Source organism: Sorex fumeus, unplaced genomic scaffold, assembly GCF_029834395.1.
Source record: "Sorex fumeus unplaced genomic scaffold, SorFum_2.1 ptg000265l, whole genome shotgun sequence".
Lineage (NCBI taxonomy): Eukaryota > Metazoa > Chordata > Mammalia > Eulipotyphla > Soricidae > Sorex > Sorex fumeus.
Window position 1 is genome coordinate 43,108,634 of NW_026606322.1, and position 13,834 is coordinate 43,122,467.

The window sequence follows — 13,834 nt, forward strand, 5'->3', positions numbered from 1 at the left end:
CATTATTTTTGTGATTATGAAATATTTATTGAAATACTATTTGAATTAAAATATATCACTGATTTTGAAATAGAATTTTAAATGACATTCTTCCTGCAAAAAATTTTTGTGGAATGTTTTAATATCGCAATATAAATGCTAGGAATATAAATACTATAAATAAATTATAAACTATAGAATATACCAAATATTAAAGGACCATAAACACTAGCTTTATAGCACTAGGAAAGAAAAAGAAAAAGAAAATAACAGAAGACTGCCAGTCTTCTGAGTTTTCTCAGACATTTTTCCTAACCATTCAAGGAAAGGGCTGAATATAATTACACCAATTTGAAAGTGTTTAATTAGGACATTTTCAATATTTAATAAAACCCTTAGTTTCTCACAGTCAGTCTTCTTATCTATACTTTTGATTAGAAAATGATAATTATTTGAGATTGACTCAAATTTTTTCAGTTAGTATTATGAGATTTCTCAGGAGTAAGAGTTTAGCTATCTTATTTGTTACCTCTAAATATTAACTCTTTAAAAGATCTTTTTGTCAGATGAAAGTTTTGGTCATTCTTGTGAAAAATAGCTAGAAGTCGAAGAAAATGAATGCGTCATTTGTTTTACACAAAGTTTATCAATGCTGTATGCCCCCAAAAGTAATGTCAGTGATACTGATGAACTGTTCTCTTTTGGGAGCATACAGTAAACGCCAAGAGGGCCTTCAAACCACTGAGAATTCTCAGTCACTGTCAGAATCCCCATAACCCCCAATTCCTTCCTGCTTCTTCTCCTTTGGTACACCACACCGTCTCCTGCCTCTTGAGAGTCAGAATTCAAAGCTACTCCACTTGGAAGTTGAAGAGACATTAAGGAAAAACAAGACTCACTACAGAAAAACATTTTGGGTGTGCCTCATGTTATCAAAATCTTGTTCAAACTGAGCTTATGTTCAAACATGAGCACATTTATAAAATGCTTTTCTGAGATCTGAGTTGCAAAAACTAGTTTGAAAGTGATTCACTTTATGCTAATGGCACTTGGATGTGAGACTTCTGCAACTGAACCATTGAGAAGACTCCAGTGTGGGAATCCAACTATAATTGAATCATGAATTAATAGTTTTATCCTTAATTAAATGATACTAGATGCTTCCTGTAGAATGCCATTTTAATCAAGTCTTTTCTTTGACTGATAAGCCAAAGATACTCAAGAGGTCAAGGCTAAAGTAAGTGAAATGTTCCCTTTTATCTTAGCTGTTTTTCCTAAGTGCTGGCAGTGCATGTCTTAACAACTGGGGAGTTTTTCTATATATCATTCATGGGTCTGAAAAGCCTTGGCTTCTAATTGAGGACACTGGTTTGATCATCAACCACAGCTCTTTGGGGGAGTTGTATCTAGCGGAACTTGAACAGGTGAACTGTGAGACAGACAGACTGTTGTGTCAAAGAAAAGTCAACCTTTATATGAAACATGTCTTCTCTCAAGTGAAGTAGATTTTTTTCATAAATAATAGGTGTTAGTGAAAATTATGGGCATCATAAATAACTTGCTAGAATGCTACTTGTGCTTAGCTCGGATGGCGAGTCACATCCTCGTCATTTCTGGCCCGCAGAACAACTCTTTCAGGTAAATATTATTCTCCTTATTTCCCAGTGAAAGAAAACAAACCCCAGAACACCTCATTTAAGAACACACAGGGGAAAATGGCCCTGCTGGATTAGAATAATCATCATTTTAATTGCTGGCTTTTAGTATATATCCACTGTTGCTCATGCCTTGGGTGAGCACCATAAAGTTAGTCTTTCATTTGGTTGGTATAATAATCCATTTAGTGAGTCATATCATGCTAATCTATATATGAAAAAAGTAATTTTTGAAGTCTTAGTGACTTTCTCAAGGTCATACAATGCACATATAGAAACTCTGAAATTTGAACTAGGAGATGAAGGACTCCAATCATTCCAAGAAGGCTCCAAAAATGTGTGGTTTGTATCCTGCCCATGTCTCGTCTCCACTAACAATCAATCTATCAATAGCATTGACAGAATGCATTCCATTACTCACAGTTTCCCCCAAGGGCCTGACTGATATTGCTCTTTAAAGAACTGTTAAAATATATAGTTTAGTTTAAGCAACATGTAAAGCAAGTAAAAGGAATGAATGAAACCTTTCCTTCCCAGGCTTCTCTTATTCATACATGCTTTATGTTCTGGATTACCAAGACCAAGAATGAATCCTTAGTAACTGCAGTGACCCAGAGAAGCCCTTAGAAAGATTTAATGGAGAGTGAAAACATGCTATGGTAAATCAATTCCGAATGGGAGTTTTTCTCATCATCTAATGATGAGCTGGACTGGCAGGTGATGGAGATGTCAACTGTTACATTCTCTACTGACATGGTTTATTTACCTACTAAATAGAAAAATGAGAGTGGTCCAAAGGAATCAAACTTGGAAGATATCATTTCTTACATCAGTTGCATAGTAACTATCTGGATTTTTTTCCTTTAAATTGATATCCCTTCCCCTTCCTCTTCCTTTTGTTGTTTTTCTTATTATGGGTATTGTTGTTCTAGTCATTCACTGGGAGTTGAATGCTTGCCGGGCTGTGTGCTCACACAATTTTTGAAACATGGGGCCAGTTGCAGGGCTCAACCATCAGGTTGCTCTGCTCAGAAACTCAACTGTGGTGCTCACTGAGATTTGCCCTCAGTTGTGATCCTCACACATATGTTGCCTGGGGTATCTTTCCAGTCAAGTGCTCAGCACCTCCTTTTCACCTTACTTGATAACTTCCCTTTGGATGTAACCATTTTTCATTGTCATTTATGCACTCGTTCCTTTATCTTTCCTTGGCTTTGACTCGGATTGAGTCAATGCTCCATATCATATACTGCTTGTGCATGTATATAATACTGATTGTGTATCATGCCACTCTGATACACTCTTGGTGAGGTTGTGTAGCTTGCTTACCACCATTCAAGCAACTGTTTAAGAGTTATTCAGAAATAAAGGAAGGAAGGAAGGAAGACTGACAAATAAATGAGACTGCTGAAAAAAATAATTCCCCTTCCTTTCCAGATTGTTGTTGGTGTGGGGGATGTGGGGGAGATGTAGGCTGCATATCCTTGTTTGCAGTGTTTGCACATTTGGTTGTGTACTGGAAACTGCATGATTTGTTGGGATGCTGAGATCCCACAGGACGGTGCTACCAGGATTACATTTGGCTATGGAATGGTGCCAGAGATTGAATTTAGTCTCATGCCTACAAAGCTGGTGTTGTTTACCAGTGAGTTGTCTTTAGGCCTACCAGATGTTTTCTTTTAAAAACTCTCTTTTGGGGCTGGAGCGATAGTCCAGCGAGTAGGGCATTTGCCTTGCATGAGGCTGACCTGAGTTTGATCCCTGGCATTCCATATGGTTCCCTGAGCACTGCTAGGATTAATTCCTGAGTAAACCCTAAGCATCACTGAGAGTGACCCAAAAAAGACAAAAAAAGTTTTTGTTTATTTTTGGGCCACACTCAAGAGTGCTCAAGGACTATTTCCAGCTTGGTGCTTGGGGATCACTATCGGCAGAGCCCAAGCAACCTTGTGGTACCTGAAATTGAATCCAAGGCCTCACACATGCAAGGCAATATTATTCCATTGAGCCATATCCCGAGGCACCTGTTGCATGTTGTATTAATGATCACTATTAAGTGCCCTTTTGGAAGTGTAATTTATGACATACAGTTCTTTGTATATTACATTTAGAAATTAAACTGGGGTGGGGAATATCTCAGTGGTAGAGGATATGTCTAGTATGTCTTAGGCTCTGGGTTCAAACCCTGGCACTACATGGTCCCCTGAGCATCAACATATGTGATGGTGGTCACTTCTGAGCACTTCTGGACCTAAGATGAAGCTGGTCAGGCCCCTACACACAGGGTGTGTCTCCTTTAAAAAAATATTACTTGAATAAAAACTGGACTAAGGATTAACACTGACAGGGATTACCAATGAATTAGAAGTCTTTTTACTCTAGATTGTTGACAGACAGGCAAGGGATAGTAAAATCTTTAGAGTTAAATTCACACGGTTTATAATTTGTGTTATCCCACTTTGTGGTCTGCTTTTTGAACAGTATTTAAATTCTCTGGACCTATTCTTCATCTGTATACTGGTGAATAAACAGAATTAGGGCTGGAGCAATAGCACAGTGGTAGGGCATTTGCCTTGCATGCGGCAGGTCCGGCAGAGCCGGGTTCGATTTCTCTGCCCCTCTTGGAGAGCCAGGCTAGCTACTGAGAGAATCTCGCCCACATGGCAAAGCCTGGCAAGCTACTCATGACATATTCAATATGCCAAACACAGTAACAACAAGTCTGACTATGGAGACATTACTGGGCCCGCTCGAGCAAATTGATAAACAATGGGAAGACAGTGCTTCAGTGCTACAGGCTCTTATGAGAGTTAACTGAGTTAATGGAAGTAAAATGCTCAGCCTGAGAACTATACAGCTAGGAAACAAATAGGACCCATTGGACGCGGATTTAACATCTGTGGATTTAAATAATGCAAAATATTATTAAATAAGTCCCATACTAGGAGGATTCATCACTACAGATCCTATCATCCCAAGCATTGACTTTGTATCACATTTCCAAAAAACAAGATGGGAAGTATCAACTCTTCATTGGCTCTTATGATATAGAGAGGGTAGAAAGACAGTGTGCTCCTAGACAAATAATATTACAAATAATGAGTACTATTTTATTCTTTACCTCCCAAGTGGTGCTTGGGGGTGGGGAGGGTGCGGAGACCTGTCCCGATGATTCTTGGCCAACTGAACTGAAGGTTTCATGTGAGTACTGAAGAATGCAAAGCTGCTCAGGGCTGGAGGGCTGAGGACCACAAGGGCCTTCCCAGTGGTGCTTGAGAACTTTGAGGACTGACATCCAGCAACTTTTGGGAGACCATGTAGTGATGGAGATCAAGCCAGCGTTGGACAAATGCAAGGCATGTGCCTGCGCCCCTGTGCTCTGCCTTTGACTCATGAGGTCTATTTTAGATAGACTGATATGAGAAGATGTCTGTGAGGGTTCAGGAAGATGACACAGAGTGGAGGAGCATTTGTCTGACATGTGTGAGGTTCTGAGTTTGATTCCCAGCCCTGCATCCTTCCTGTACCATGGCCCTGCATACCCCATATTGTAGTGTAAGCACACAACTGACTATGGTGCAGTTAGACCTTGCTTGCAGTGTCCGGGGTGACAGAGAAAAAATGCCAGGCTCAAACAGCACAGCACACCTGCTCATGCTTGGTGCTTGTGGCATACTGGGGGTTTGAACTTGTGATCATATACTGGCTGGGCAGGGACTCCGAGCTCCTGCACAATTTCTCCAGGTCTCAACTTTTTGGATTTTAGAAAATTGGTATAGATTTTCTGTCTTCAGAGAAGAGTCAAAGAACAATTCACAGAAGGACAACAGACTCATTTTTATTTCTCAATTTAGCAACAAGGTGTCAGACAATTTTCTTTTTTCTCTTTTTCTAGTCTCTAAAACACCTTACTTATCCTGCAACACTAACTCACCCCTTCAATTGTCTCACATAACTAGAATGCATGACTTTAGTTGAGAGTTCCTTAAAATAAATGTAATGCCTATTAGCTAATCCCTAAAGAGCAGACCAACAAAGTTGACATAAATATATAGCACACAACAGTCCAGTTTTTATAGCACTTGAATGTATACACTAAAGAGAAAAGTCCATGAATGGAATTGGGGTTTACTACTAATGAGCTCTGTGAAGAGCTTCTACATATGTAAATTGGAATTAGCACGTAAGGATTACTAATTAGCTCTAGGGTTTGTCCAGGTCCTAAGTAAAACAGGAATTTGCTTGTAAGGATTTTTCCAGGTCCTATGATTTGTGCATTCTGCTCTACACAAGTGTGAGATCACATTTGTGATATTTATTTATTTTTGCTTTTTGGGTCAAACCTGGCGATGCTCAGGCGTTACTCCTGGTTCTGTACTCAGGAATTACTCGTGGTGGTGCTCAGGGGACCATATGGAATGCTGGGAATCGAACCTGGGTCGGCCATGTGCAAAGCAAATGCCCTACCTGCTGTGCTATCACTCCAGCCCCATGTTAGGCATGATTTAAAGGAGAAAAGATGAGAAATTCCTCATTATAATCTTCAGCTTGGTAAAGGAAACTTCCATCACAGAGAACATTGAGGTCCTCCACAGAGGTCCACTGGCTTGGATAGTCTTTCATTGTACTAGGGAAAAAGTACTACCAATGACTTCACGAAGTCTATGGCCCCTGAGTCTGAAGAGCCTGATTTAGGCAGTTGGTTTAAAATCTCTGAATCCTGTCATGTAAATTGATCTTTAGTAGGTTAATTTCTTCAATGACTTCTTGCAGCCCAATTCAGAAGAGCAGGGGGCAGACTTAACGTGTCATAGGAAAAGGCACAGGACCTGCATTTACCTCGATGCCAAGACAAGAAGAAAGGGGAGAATTAATACTTGTTGACCATTTTCCTTCAGTAAGGTACTTACCAGGCAGAACATATACACAGAAGGTCTTACCTTCCTTGTTTTTCCAGAAAAGACTGAGACACAGAGTTATTAAATACCGGAAAAAACGATAGAGTGAGACACTCCTGTTGTAAGAACTGAGTCCTAAATGTCTATCACGTGGCATGCTGCTTCTTTAGTGCTTCTTTCTTCCATGCTGGTTCCCAGGCACTCTCTATGGAGCTCATTGCTTACATAAATTGTTGACAGTGAGTTAGGCTATTTCTGTCCTTCTGAGTTTAAGGATTTGACTACAATTAGTAAATATTCTATAACAGTGTGCAAGCTTCCGAGAGTATTCGATATGCCAAACACAGTAACAACAAAGTCTCCAATTGAGACATTGCTGGGCCGGCTTGAGCAAATCGACGATCAACGGGAGGGCCTTTACCTTTACCTTTACCTAACAGTGTGCTAAAAAAATTGTGACAGGGGCACCATTATTAAGATTTGATGCTAATTGACATTCTTTGTTTAGATCTTTTTGTTTGTTTGTGTTTTGGAACCACAACTGGCAGCCAGGGATCACTCAGGGATCACTCCTGGTGGTGCTCAGGGGACCATATGTGGTTCCAGGGACTGAACATGGTGGGCATGTGCAAGGCAAACGCCCTATCCGCTGTACTAGTACTCCTGCCCCATACTTACTGATTTTTACTGCTTGAAAGCAAATGTACTTTGGACCAGGTGAGAAAATGTGGGTCTATAACAAAGGACTTGAGAGTTTAGGGTTGTGCTCAGGAACAACCTCTGAGAATACCCTCAAATGGGGCCTTGCACAAAATATCACTGCTTGATGTGAAAATCTGGTCTTGACCAGAATCTGAAGAGAGTTTAAATGATGAGAAGGTGAACCCGGTACACTGCTTTTGGTCTAATCAGAATATGTCTACTGAGATTTTGAAAAATCAAATTGCAAGCTGGCAATTGGTGTCTTCATAAATTGGTGTCTTCAATTCCTGTTAGACTAAAGTAGCAGCAAGCACAAGAACATTGCTAAGGAAGGAAAGGTGTGGATAGATTTGTCCCCCTCTGTTTTCTCAAATTCCTTTTCTAGATTGCTCAATAACATCTGTTAGTAACTGAAATCTCAGCTACGAAGAAGAAAAAAACAACTCACTGTTCTTGGCCTTAAAAATAAATGCTGCTGAGTAATACAAAGCTGAATATATATTTCAAGGCATGCAACAACAACGTCTGTTTGCCCTAAATTCCTGTAAATCATTTGGGGAGTATTATTTCTTTGATTGACTTCCCTTTTGCTTCCAGCCCTTCAAAACAAAATAAGTACACTTTGAAAAAATCTTGTCAAATGTCATATCCTTGGCAATCCTATCTTTTGTTATACTAGGTTAAAAGTTTAGGTGAAATCAGCTCAAAGGAAATTGAGAATTGGTCTCAAAATCAGCAAACTCCTCTGGAGTTGGATTATTGAGAATGTAAAGAATGCTTCTCTTATCTTGTCCTTCTCGCCAAAGCCTGCACTAGAAAGATAACATGAAGACTGAAAATCAGATTTTTTTTTAAATGTAGGAGTATTACTAATTATTCAGCCACTGATTAGACTGAACTCCACCTTACTTTTTTTTTTCTTTTTTATAAATTTATTTATTGAATCACTGTGAGAGCAGTTACAAAGCTTTCGGTCATACAATGATGAAACACCCGTCCCTTCACCAGTGCCCATTTTCCACCACCAAAAACGGCAATATACCCCCCATCCCACATCTTCCCCCTACCTGTGATTGACTTTTTTACCCCAACACTCAGATCTGCCGAAAAGGCAACCATAGACAATTTGTTTTCTATTGCTGGTTATGAATAAACATATGATGTCGCGTGGCTGCAGTAGTGGCAGTGCCATTTTGGAATTCTGAAATTTTAGCAACTAAATCTGGAGGGATTTCTGCCAAACCTGCTGGGTTCCGAGATTTGTTTCTTAGTCTCTTGGATCATGGCCATTAAGCAGCTTGATCAGGAGCCAGGGAGGCTGTTAGTGGGCGGTGACCCGGGATCTCATTGGGGCAGGGAGGAAAGGGCGGGCTCCACCCCCATCCCATGAGACCCCGAGTGTTTTGTCACTGCTGACCCAACCTGAATATACAATGGCCTCTGGAGGATGATGGCCACAGAGCCGCCAGGAGGGAGCAGGCGAAGGGACAGCACCCTTTCCCCCTGGGGTGGTCTGGCACTGGTAACCTACTGCAGGGACCAGATACATTTCTGCCAAAAGCCGCTGGTTCTGAGATTTCTTTCTGAGTCTCTAGAATCATGGCCATTAAATAGTTTGATCAGGAACCAGAGAGGCCTTGCCTCCAATTATATAGCTGAGCCAGCGGTGGTTTGTGGGTGTGTCACCCACATACCTAACTTTTTTTTTTAATTTATTTTTTTAAAAAAAATTTTTATTAGTGAAACACCATGAGATACAGTTGTAGACTTACATATTTCTATGCTTGGGTTTCAGTTATACAATGATCGAGTACCCATCCCTCCACCAGTGCCCATTCTCTACCACCAATGATCCCAGTATCCCTCTCACCACCACTCCCTTCCCCCCGATCCCACCCTGCCTATGTGGCGGGCATTCCCTTTTGTTCTCTCTTTCCTTTTTAGTGTTCTGGTTTGCAATAGAGGTATTGAGTGGGAATCATGTTCGGTCTATAGTCTACTTTCAGCATGCATCTTCCATCCTGGGTAGCTCTTCCCAACACCCTTTACTTGGTGTTCCCTTCTCTATCTGAGCTGCCTTTTCCCCTAGCATGTGTGGCTGGCCTCCAAGCCATGGAGCAAAATTCCTGGTACTAATCTCAGCCACTCTTGGGTGTTAGTCTCCTATTTTGTTACTTTATGTTCCCCAGATGAATGCAATGCTTCTGTGTCTATCCCTCTCTTTCTAACTCATTTTGCTTAGCATGATACTTTCCATGTAGTACCACTTATATGTAAATTTCATGACTTCATCTTTTCTAACAGCTGCATAGTATTCTGTTGTGTAGACGTACCAAAGTCTCTTTAACCAGTCATTTGTTCTTGGGCACTTGGGTTTTTTCCAGATTCTAGCTATTGTGAATAGCGCTGCAATGAACAAACAAGTGCAGATGTCACTTTGACTATACTTTTTGCATCTCTGAAATATATTCCCAGGAGTGGTATTGCCGGGTCAAATGGGATCTCAATTTCTGTTTTTTTGAGAAGAGTCCATACTATTTTTCAGAAGGGCTGAACCAGTCTGTATTCCCACCAGCAGTGTAGGAGGGTCCCTTTCTCCCCACATCCATGCCAACACTGGTTGCTTTTGTTCTTTGGGATATGTGCCAGTCTCTGTGGTGTGAGGTGGTATCTCATAGTTGTTTTGATCTTTATCTCCCTGATGATTAGTGATGAACAACATTTTTTCATGTGCCTTTTTGCCATTTGTATTTCTTCCTTGAGAAAGTTTCTGTTCATTTCATCACCCCATTTTCTGATGGGATTAGATGTTTTATTTATTTATTTATTTATTTAGAGTGATAGCACAATGGTAGGGCGTTTGCCTTGCACGCAGCCAACCCGGCCGAGCCAGGTTTGATTCCTCCACCACTCTCGGAGAGGTTGGCAAGCTACCGAGAGTATTAAATATGCCAAAGACAGTAACAAGAAGTCTCACAATGGAGACGTTACTGGGCCCGCTTGAGCAAATCGATGAACAACGGGAGGACTGTGAGGATCTATTTATTTAGTGAAACCCTGAGTTACAATTGTAGACTTACAAACTTTCGTGCCTGAGTTTCAGTTATACAATGATTGAGTACCCATCCCTCCACCAGTGCCCATTCTCCATCACCAATGACCCCAGTAGCCCTCCCATGCCCTCAACCCACCCACCCCGCCCTGCCTCTGTGGCAGGGCATTCCCTTTTGCTCTCTTTCCTTTAGGGTGTTGTTTGCAATAGAGGTATTTCTTCTTGCAGAGTTCAACCAGTGCTTTATATATCCTTGATATCAACCCCTTGTCTGATGGTTATTTGGTGAATATCCTTTCCCATTCTGTAGATTATTTTTGTATTTTGGTCACTGTATCTTTTGTGGTGCAGAAGATTCTTAGTTTAAGATAGTCCCATTTGTTTATCTCTGCTTCAGTGGAGTGTCATCTTTGAAAATACCATTTGCCTCAGTATCGTGGAGGGTTTTGCCAACCTTGTCTTCAATGCACCTTATGGATTCTGGCCTGTTGTTAAGATCTTTAATCCACTTTGATTTGACTTTTGTGCATGGTGTTAGGTCGAGGTCTTAGCCTATTTTTTTTGCATGACCCACATACCTAAATTTTGGCCACTTACTTTCTTGGTAAACTTGGCTCCAAGTTGTTGGGGTCTGGCCAAAGACACAGGAGCAAGTTTGGGATATCTAGAAGTCTGAAGGTACCATCAGACTGCTGATGCACTCGCCTCATATATACAGATTGACTTGCTGGCGGCACCATACCTCCCAAAGTTTTTTTTAGAAATACATTAGAGTTTGATTCAGAGGACCAACCTATAAGGGAATTTATTGACCAACCTGGTGCCCACTTGCAACCTGCTGATTTTATACACATGTTATCATACCTTACGACTACCAAAGTTACCAAGACACTTTATCAGTGCCCTTACATGTAATCTGCTCTTTTAAAAATTCTACTTTCAATTCTCTTCTCTTCTTCTTTGGTTCTTTATATGTTGGAAACTGCTTACAACATAGAAAAGCTGCTTATGACAGTGCAGGCAAGATGGTTTTCTAGAATGTGAAACTGCCGGTTCCCAACTCATCCCTTGGTTGTAAAGCAAGTTTGTTCTCTCCTTCTCATTGACTTTTCTGTTTATTGATCGACGCCTTTGCATGGACATGAAACTAGACCATGAACCAGACCATTATGTTTACAATGCTTTCTCCTTATTGCCCCACCTCCCATCCTCCCTCTCTGCCCTCCCATGCTCCTCCTCCTCTCTCTCTTTTCCTTCCTTCCTTCCTTCCTTCCTTCCTTCCTTCCTTCCTTCCTTCCTTCCTTCCTTCCTTCCTCCCTCCCTCCCTCCCTTTCTTTTTCTTTCTCTTTCTCTTTATTTCCTTCCTTCCTTCCTTCCTTCCTTCCTTCCTTCCTTCCTTCCTTCCCCTTCCTCTTTCTTTCTTTCTTTCTTTCTTTCTTTCTTTCTTTCTTTCTTTCTTTCTCTTTTCATTTATATCACAGATACATATCACATTTCAGGAATTAAGTAATTATGAAAACCAGTAATCTTCCTGGGGGTAACATTTACCAGTTTTAGCTGCTAATTTTTTGTTTACCTTTTTGCTCCTAAATAACATACAAACATAGCCACTCATGGTGTTTTCATTTTCTGCGTTATCTATTAGTTTCTTAGTGTTGATGATAAAGATTCAGTTCTTTTTCTTCTCTTTCACCACAACACCTCTGTACCCTTTCTGAACACTCATCTTTCCACTATGGCTGGATAGTACATCATTGAATTAGTATTCAGTGTTTATACTTATAATTTCACAAGTTTGTCATTGTAATAAATTATGATGTCTTTTTGTTTCTTTCATATTCTTCTATTTGTGCCAGCGTGACCATCATCTTCTTTTTCTTTTTTTTTTCATCATCTTCTTTTTATGCCAGTTAGTCTAGCACAGAGAATGCACTGGAACAATGTCTACTCTCAAAGTCAGGATGTCCCAAGTAGAAGAACATGCTATTTAATGCCAAGTGTTTTTACCCATTAACTAGAGTATTGTAGAAATTGCTGTGTACTACAAGGATTCTTCGCCCAGAGCCTGTGGACTGATGAGTTGAAGTTGGTTGCCTTCTAGGCTAGAAAGCAGCTGCCATTGTGGGATCCCCGTGTCCATCATGTGCTGAACATCCTGTCAGCCCTTCCTCAGGCTGAACCCCTTTTTCTGAGCTCTATTTCTATCTTCTTCTAGATTCTTTCCACCCCTTAAAGGTTCTTGGAGTTTTTACTTTCTAGTTATTATTATTTTTTCCTTTATGGGCCACACTTGACAATGGTCAGGGGTTACTCCTGGATTATCACTCAGAAATTACTCCTGGCAGTGCATGGGGGACCTTATGAAATGCCAGGGATTGAACTGGGGTCAGTCACATGCAAGGCAAGTACCCTGCCTGCTATACTATGAATCCAGCGCCTCTAGTTATTTTTTCTTGATTTTAATCTTACTTGTAGTGCAATGAGTCTATATACGGAAGTACAGACTAGATGAGATAATGTAACACTTCAAAAAATTCACTTATTATTATTTAGGTCACATGTTTACTAGAGAACTAATATTCATGGTCACAAAGAGCGCAGCTATTACCATACCTAACTGCCATCAAAGTGGCCAAGATCCTTTCCAGTCCTTATGTTGCTTCTAGTTCACCCTTCATCTCTACTCTTTTTTATTTCCCCCATTGCTTGGTATTCTCAGTTTTGTAATTCAGAACCAAGAATTTGAGATCATGTCATACTTGATGCTATAAAATGCCATTGTGTTATTTATTTATTTTTGCCCTTCATCCACACCAACCTTGCTCCCATCCCGAATGTCAATCATAAACGGATGCACTCCTGGAAATTACTTGGCTAGTGTTTGTTGTGAATATAATCCAGAACAGCTGGGAAAGATTATTTATTAGACAGGCCAATGACATCATTTTTCTCTCTCCAGTGACCGTTGAGAAAGGAATACTATCACAAGCCCGGTGGATGCGGATGTGGGAACCCAATCATACTTGCCAAGGTGAAGGGTCTTTTAGACCTTCAGAGAATATCTGGTCCTTCTTCATGTAAGACTGGTTTTTAAAAGCCCTGCCACCACGCCCTCAAAACACAAAGGATCTTTATTGCCACTAGATATATTGACATTAGATCCTAATAGAATGTGATGCAAAGGGACATCAAAGATAGAAAGACCTCTGATTCCGGAAGTCACGCCCATAACCCGCCCCTCAGCGCCATCTTTGCAGCACAATGCAGGAAAGTAGAAAAACTGCTGGGAGGCTCCACAGCTCCCAGAGAATACTCCAGGTCCCAAATAGAGCCAAGATCACCGGGAAGTACCAGATGGGGTAGGTGCCGCATCCCGCCTTCTCCAGATGGAACCCCGGTGACCATTAGCCTCTACAAGCATAATTTGGGCATGTGGGAACCAGGACTTTTATTCCAAACTGCGCAGCCGCATAAGCGCTTTGTATATCTTTGTATATCTCCTTATATACAAAGTGATCAATGGAAAGTATATCATCCAACATTTCTCC